We start from the raw sequence: 8322 nt of genomic DNA on the forward strand, positions 1-8322 counted from the left end.
AAAATCGAAGGTTAAAGTTGAAGCCAAGCTCCCATTGAAAATTGATAAGAAGAGCCAACTACTTTTTAAGGGGGAGCTTGTTGGGTCAATTAAGAAAAGAAAGCAATAAACCAAGGGGGATATTTTTGGTCAAAATATGGTTAATACTTTGCTTTTCTGGGCAATTATATTTTTATGTAATATTTTATGAGCTTATAGTCTAGTTTACGGCCAGGTGGGGTGTCTACGGTCAGTGTTTATGGCCGTAAACAGGTTTACGACCGTCAACCCATTTACGGCCCATGTTCACCAAGCCCATATTCCCTAGTATATATATAGGTGTTAGGGTTGAGGAGTAGAGTGATGAACGTAAGAGGAGAGAAACTAGAGATAAGAAGAGAGCATTTTGTGTGTGTGAATCTATTGTAAGGAACTTAATTCTAATCATATCATTCAAGATTCATCATCTTCTTCTTCTCCTTCTCTTCTATTTGATCTGACATCATTCGTTTGACTGGGTTTCCGCGCCATCAAATGGATTTGATTGATACACAAGCAGATTAGGGACTTACAATTGGTATTAGAGCTTGGATTGTATCAGACATTTTTGTCAGATCTGGAGCATATTTGATCTTATTTTTGAAAAATTCCTGCGTTTTTGGATAGATCTCTGAAAATTAGGGGGGTTTGTTCTTTTCATTTTTCATAAAAACGAGTTTTTTATAGAGTTTTGGAGCAAAAAGGGCAAAAATCGTTGTTTTTGGTCGTAACCAGCGGGGGTGGCGGCCAGCAGCTAGGGTTTCCGAGTTTACGGTCCGAGATTATGGCCCTCGGAGTTTACGACTCAGTTTGCGGTCTTCGGTTTGCGGCAAGCTTCACATAGGGTCCGATGTTCGGACCTCGTCCTCGTCCTCGCATCTCGCATCTCGCTTGGCAGCAGCATGTTCGCTTCGGTCTTAAAAAAATTCGAAACGGAATTGGGGGCGCCGGGGATCGAACCCGGGTGTCCTAGATCTTTAACTCAGCGCCTTACCACTTGATCTACCTTGTCACATGTTACTTTCCTTCCGTTTTTAATTGAAAAACTCTCATTTTCGAACCTAGTTTCGCAAAATTTTCACTTTTAACCCCAAAACTCAATTTCTTTAATTTTAAATTCCTTTTTCATCGAAAAAAAAAATAATATAATAAATAAATAAATAATAATAATAATAATAAATAAAAAATATTTTTGACTTTTGTTTTTGACTCTTTATTTAAAATTTTGACTTTGACTTTCAGATTTGACCTTTGATTTTAAAGTTTGACTTTCTCGTTTGACTTTTAAATTTTCACATTTACCTTTTCGGTTTGACTTTTAAGTTGTACTTTTTCGAGTTTGACTTTTGAGTTTGATTTTTTAAACTTGACTTTTAAGGTTGACTTTTATGAAAATGAGCATTTTTAAATTTGACATTTATGTTTTATTTCAGCTTCGAGTTGTGCTTTTAATGGCTTTTGAGGTCAACAAGGGAATTGAAGACATGAAAGAGAATCGTCAGGATATGTTAAGACAAAATTTCAACATGTTCAACTACATTCCCGGAGAAACCATGGAGGCTCAACTGCAGCGATTTACCACACTCACTACTGAGATGAATATAGTTGGGATCTTCTTGACCAAATCTGAGATAGACAAAAAGCTACTGAATTCAGTTCCGAAATTGTGGGATATGAACGTAACTGTCAGCAAGAAGACAAAAGATCTCAATCGTCTTAGTATTGGTTATGTAATTGAAGAGCTTTATGCTTTGAAATGTGGAAAAAAATGAGTTCCACAAACATCCCGGCCAATGAAGTTTCATGTATTCCATCTTTTGATGATACGATTAAAATTCTTCGTGAAAATAATGATTTGCTAAAAGGGAAGTCGACGACCTAAAATACGAAGGATATCAACTTAGGAAAGGACAGAAACACCTGACGGCTAAACTAGAAGCAAAAACCAAAGACTTTAGGAAGCTTCAGGAAGAGTGTAGCAACAAGTGTGAAAATTATGACTATATTAAGAGACAACTTGCTGATGTAACTGAAGAACTTGACACTTTGAAAATTAAGTGTGGAAAAACAGATGTTAGTTTCAAAAATTATATTGCGTCAAGTCAGACGGTCGAGTCCTTATTTGAAACCCAATTAAAATTCAAAGATAATCAAAACAACGGTCTAGCGTATAGTAGTGTTCCTCCACCTTTCAATCATAACCACACATCCATCCCTATGACACAGGAAGAAATTGCCGAGGAGGCACATCTTCAATATGGAAAACCATCTGAATTTGTGTTAGGAGGTATTCAAGTTGAAAAATACTAATGTTTCTACTTCATGTGCAGGTAAAGTAGCAGAAGATGAGAACAAGGAGAACACTACAGAACAAACCAATGACTCCTTGAACTCAGAATCTGTTGCTTCAAATTCTGTTAGTCCTAACAAACCTGCCATTGTGAAATACAGGCTACCAATTCCAGCGCAACAGAGTGCTTGTTGCAAGTGTGCATATGGGAACAATAAGAGACAAGGCAAGGATACACCACCAGGGGCAAGAGAAATAACTTCATAGTGAAGAAAAAAGACTAATTTTCACTGTGGAACACCTGGACACATTGCCAAAAATTGTCCTAATCGCGCATACATTCCCTTATATGCACAAGGCTGGCAGAACACGTAAAGATAGAGGTTTTCCAAAAGAAACCCCTCAAGGTCTCATACAGAGAATGGTGATTGGGATGCACAGAAGGTCGAGAATCCGAATCCCAAAGGCAAGAAGGGAATGTCGGCCAAGAAGCCCAATCCAAGAGATGCTCCAGTGAAACAAAGACCGGTTAGGTCAAAGTCATCTCAACGGCCGACATCAAGATCAAAAGCAAGTGCCAAGGCACCCATCCGATCCAACAAGAAATGGGTTAAACTCGACTACAAATGGGTACAAAAGGTTCAATCTCCCATATCAATTAATGATTCTAATATTTCTACATCTTCTGTTTGTGATAAGCAGGATATGTCATGGGAGAGAGTATCGTGCGTTGATGACCAAGGTCGACCCATTTTTAAAATGTACTGGGTTCCAAAGACCAACTAATCTCACTCTGTTTTGGAGCAGTTATGGAGGCATATCATCAGACTTCGGTTTGTTGGTAGTGGCTATTCCGGGCACATGATAGGGGACATCTCTCAACTGTACAACATTCAGACTTTTATTTGAGAGTATGTGTCCTTTGTGGGAAGGGAAGAAAGGAAGGGATCACATGGGGTTTGTGCTTAACGACATGAAGAATTTTCGGATCTGTTATGAGATTATGCGTGTTGTTCTTAGACCTTCTGGATGCCAATTCAATCGGTGAATTACAGTTTGAGTTTTCTTCTTTATACTTCTGAGTTTATCTTAATTAGATTCATTTCAAAGAATTTTTTTATTTTCTTAATTGTCTTTCAATAGTAGTTATTATTGGGAAGTGATATCAAGAAAGTGATAACGGGCAATCTAAAACATGTGTAAAGGACCGAATCTCAATTGTCTAGACTCTGTGTTCAATGTGGTAGTAGGCACGAAGGATTTGAAAGTGTGGATTTAGATAGGATTCTTTAAACTGACCATACGACGCTCGGGTAGATTGACTAGTGAGATAAACACATGAACCTACATGATACACTAAATTAATACGCATCTAGAACAGTGGTTCGAATTTTCATTGATGTACGAACTTATGTCCTTAATTCTGGTTCTGATAGGGCGACTGGGGAGTTCCGATAAAGTAGGTATGTAGAAGATTATTTTCTTTCTTTCTATCTGTTAGTCGTATGTTGCTTCCTCTGCATGATCGGGAGATCTGACCTGGAATACAACATATACAACTCTATTTCTACGCATCTCTTTATCTATGAAATTCGTTCTATCTGTTAGCCATATGTTCTCCCCTCTGCGTGATCGGAAGATCCGACTTGGGACACAGCATATGCAACATTCTACCTCTCAATCCATCTATCCTAGTTAGCCATATGTTGTCCCCTCTGCATGATTGAAATATATCTGACCTGGGAAACAACATATGCATCTATCTCTAAATCTGACTTCCTCCTTAATAATTGTTTACTCACCTAAAGTAAGGAGTTCTTTGGAAGTTCTTGATAACCAGGGTATATCGGGAAGTGGGGAACACGTTCTAGTGCAACAAAAATTGAAGCATTTGAGGTTGTCTGTAGATCTCGCTGCTTAATTTAAGTGGACAACAATACTCATGTTTGTCGTCAGCTAAATGGTTTCTTCAGCAAAAGTTTGTCAATATTCTTCGTCTTTAAGTGGACCACAATACCGATAATTGACCAGATCTATTCATGAAGGTGTAAGTACTGATAAACAAGTTCAGGCTGTCTCACAACTTTGATCCCAAATATTTTTCTTTTTGTTAAAGTTGTTCATAGTTTTCCTCTATGCACAAATTTAGGGGGAGAATTAAAAAAAATCAAAAAAATCAAAAATCCAAAAATATTTTTATTTCTGTTTTATTTCTTGTTCAAAAAAAAATCAAAAATCAAAAATCCAAAAATATTTTTTTTTCTGTTTTAATTTATGTCACTACTAGAAAAACAGCCTTTTACGACGCGCAATTTATGATACGCATTGATTTATGATACGCAAAAGTGGGTAACCTAAAAATAATGTCAACTCTTTAAAAATTTTAAGGATTTCAGACGCGCATTTTTTTCCGTACCCTAAAATTAGTGTTAGAAAAAAAACACGGAGGGCGCTTATTATAAAATGCGCGTCATCTAGACATGTCGTTTTATATTTTTTAATGAAACGCGGGTTGTTTAGTTGTTAGCAGGAAAAGAAAACCCAAAAATTAGAAAATCCCGCTTTCCCTTCCCTCTTTCCCTCTTTGCCCTAAGCACTCTTTGACGCATCGTTCTTTATCCCCACAATCGACGATACATCTTTCCCCTCCCCACATCGACCGCCAACTACTCCCTCGCACTCCGGCCACCGCTATGTGCTCTTTCATGGTCGTCGACCCTCCGCCATCGCCGACCCTCCGCCATCGTCGACCCTCCGCCATCGTTAACGTCGAGACGAGCAGTGGTAGAGAAGATGTCAGAGAGTCCTCTGGTGTCGAGGTTCTCACTGGCGGCTCATCCGGAAATAATGAGAGCAACGCAGCAAACCAAATTTCAGGGGCAAATTTGTCGATCCGATTTTAGGGTTTATTCCCACTCATCATTCCATCCATCCTCTTTCAATTTCTTAGTGTAATCTCTCTCACAACACAAAGATAACGATGCATGAACTGAAACGCTAACTTCTTCATCGTGGAAGTACTCCGTCTTCATTCTGCTATGGTACGTCAGTAATCCGTCACCTTCCAAGCAAGATTTCGCATTCTCCATTCAAAGTCGGTGCTAGGGTGAGCTCGATGGGGCTGCTTCTTCTTAATCCCACTGACACCCTCTTCATCTGTTAAGGTTCCTTCTCTGCCGACCTTATCTGATTCTCCGTAATCCCTCCAACACTCCTCGACATCTACGATGGTTAGTACTTCGACTCGGTCCTGGTCTTATTCTTTGCTAGTATGCTTCTTTTCTTCCCCTATTTATTGTTAGGATATATTTGATTTGTGTTCAATGTTCTTATTGATCAAAATTGTTTGTCTCAAAGAATTGATCAAAGTTTTGAAAAAGAAAATGATTCCAGTCAGCAAAAGAGATGATATAAAAGGTAAATTTCTTTTCATTTTAGTGTTTTCTTCTATGAGATTCTCTAAACTCTAAAGATTCTTTTCTCCCTGTTCACAGCCATAGCTTCCATCTCTACTGGAAATAATGAATTTAATGGAAATTAATTGCTGAAGCCATTAATAAAATCGGTCATGATGGAATAATTTCTATTGAATCTTCTTCATCAAGTGAAACTTCTGTGATTGTTGAAGAAGGAATGAAGGTATCAAGTGAAATACATCTTGTGATATTTTATTCATACATTCTTTTTATCTTTTTCATTTTCATATTTTAATGTCTATTCAAGAATACTTTCCCTACAGATCGACAAAGGATACATGTCTCCTCATTTTGTCACAAATTAGAACAATTTGTCTGTGGAATTTGAAAATGCTAAAGTCCTGATAACAGATCAAAAGATATCATCTGTGAAAGAAATTGTCCCATTGCTAGAAAAGTGTACTCAATTAAGTGTCCCTTTGCTCATTTTTGCTGAAGATATCTCAATCTCAGTTCTTGAAACCCTAATTGTTAACAAAAATCAAGGTTTACTTAGGGTTGCTATTGTGAAATGTCCTGGTGTTGGGGAAAGAAAGAAAGCTTTACTTCAAGATATTGCCCTCATGACAGGTAATTCTGTAACAATTTAAATATTTCATATATTACATTTTGAAGACTTATTTTATGCCACCTTTCTGCTGACATTTATCATGTTAAAATAGGAGCTGATTTTTTATCTGGATATTTGGGTTTATCTCTAGAATATGCAACCTCTGATCAGCTTGGAATTGCACAAAAATTAACTATAACAAGTAATTACACAACTATTGTAGCTGATCCATCCATGAAAGCTGAAATCAAAGAAAGAATTTCACAAATAAAGAAAGATCTTTCTGAAACAGATAGTTCTTATCTTTCCAAAAAGCTCAGTGAACGAATTGCAAAACTCTCTGGTGGTGTTTCCATTATCAAGGTCAGTTTATTTATTACTTATGACTAAAATAATGTATATATAATGAATAGAAAGAATTTTGGTTATCGGTAGGGGCCCACACTGAGATGGAATTAGAAGATCGAAAGCTAAGAATTGAGGATGCAAAAAATGCCACGTATGTAGCCATGGATGAGGGTATTGTGCCTGGTGGTGGGGCCACTTATATTCATCTTCTTGAGGAAATTCCATCCATTAAAAATTTAATGGAAGATCCAGATGAAGAAAGTTGTGTCAACATCATAGCATCTGTATGTTTCTGTTTCCTATGTTCTTTCTGATGGGTTTTGAGCATTCTAACACTTCCTAAGTGTACATGCAACCCTAATAACCTTGGATCTATGTTTGTCTAATTATCATGCAAAGTTGAATTCCAAGGTTATATTCCTATCTAGCATACATGGGGAACAATTTTAACTTGAATCATAGATAGAATAACTTACCTTGTTGTTGCTTGTGTTCCTTGAAACCTTGTGAGCCTAGCACCCTAAGTGTGATGCCTCAAATGCTTCACACAACACCAAATGCTCTTGGAAAGACTCTTGAGATAATCCACACTTCTCAAAATTGGCCAAGCCCTCTAGTTTCTCATGTCTAACTTGTGTAGCCTATTTTGTGGAGAATGGCACTCTTATATAGTGTTTACACATCTAGGGTTACACCATGTAAACCCTAATGTGTCATGACTCTTCATTTCCATGACCCATGGGTTTGTAACTCCCATGGAGCATCCATGGAGCATCCTATGGGTAGAACCCAACTTGATAATCCATGGAGCCTCTTAGCCCACTATACAAGATATGAATGATTTACATAATCAACCCATATATTTGTTGGATAAGGTGTCTAAGTCCATAACTATTTCTGGTATGTACTTGACCCGACCCGGCATGGTCCATTTGGGTTGCATGGCACCATGCAATTGGATAAACTAAATGAGAGAAATAACGCTTGGAGATTATTAATATATTATAAGTTCTAATATATTAATAATATTATTTGATTAGTTGATCAAAGAATTAATTTGGAATTAATTAAGTGATCAAAGGATAACTAATTAAATATATGGGTTGATTATGTAAATCATCCATATCTTGTATAGTGGGCTAAGAGGCTCCATGGATTATCAAGTTGGGTTCTACCCATAGGATGCTCCATGGATGCTCCATGGGAGTTACAAACCCATGGGTCATGGAAATGAAGAGTCATGACACATTAGGGTTTACATGGTGTAACCCTAGATGTGTCAACACTATATAAGGATCATATTCTCCACCAAAATCGGCTACACAAGTTGAACACACTAAGGAAAGGGGGCTTGGCCGATTTTGAAGAGTGTGTATTCTCTCATAAGTTCTTCCAAGAGCATTTGGTGTTGTGTGAAGCATTTGAGGCATCACCACTTGAGGTGCTAGGCTCACAAGGTTTCAAGGAACACAAGCAACAACAAGGTAAGTTATTCTATCTATACTTTATGTTAAAATTGTTCCCCATGTATGCTAGATAGGATATAACCTTGGAATTCAACTTTGCATGACAAATTAGACAAACATAGATCCAAGGTTATTAGGGTTGCATGTACACTTAGGAAGTGTTAGAATGCTCAA

The 8322-nt window shown here is 37.4% G+C and overlaps 1 pseudogene; it reads left to right on the forward strand.

The window, feature by feature from the left end:
- Positions 1-5013: 5013 nt before the first annotated feature.
- LOC128132957 (chaperonin 60 subunit alpha 2, chloroplastic-like) lies at positions 5014-6908 on the forward strand (annotated as a pseudogene).
- Positions 6909-8322: the final 1414 nt, after the last annotated feature.

The sequence above is a fragment of the Lactuca sativa genome, chromosome 3, assembly GCF_002870075.4.
Source record: "Lactuca sativa cultivar Salinas chromosome 3, Lsat_Salinas_v11, whole genome shotgun sequence".
In the NCBI taxonomy this organism is placed as follows: Eukaryota; Viridiplantae; Streptophyta; class Magnoliopsida; order Asterales; family Asteraceae; genus Lactuca; species Lactuca sativa.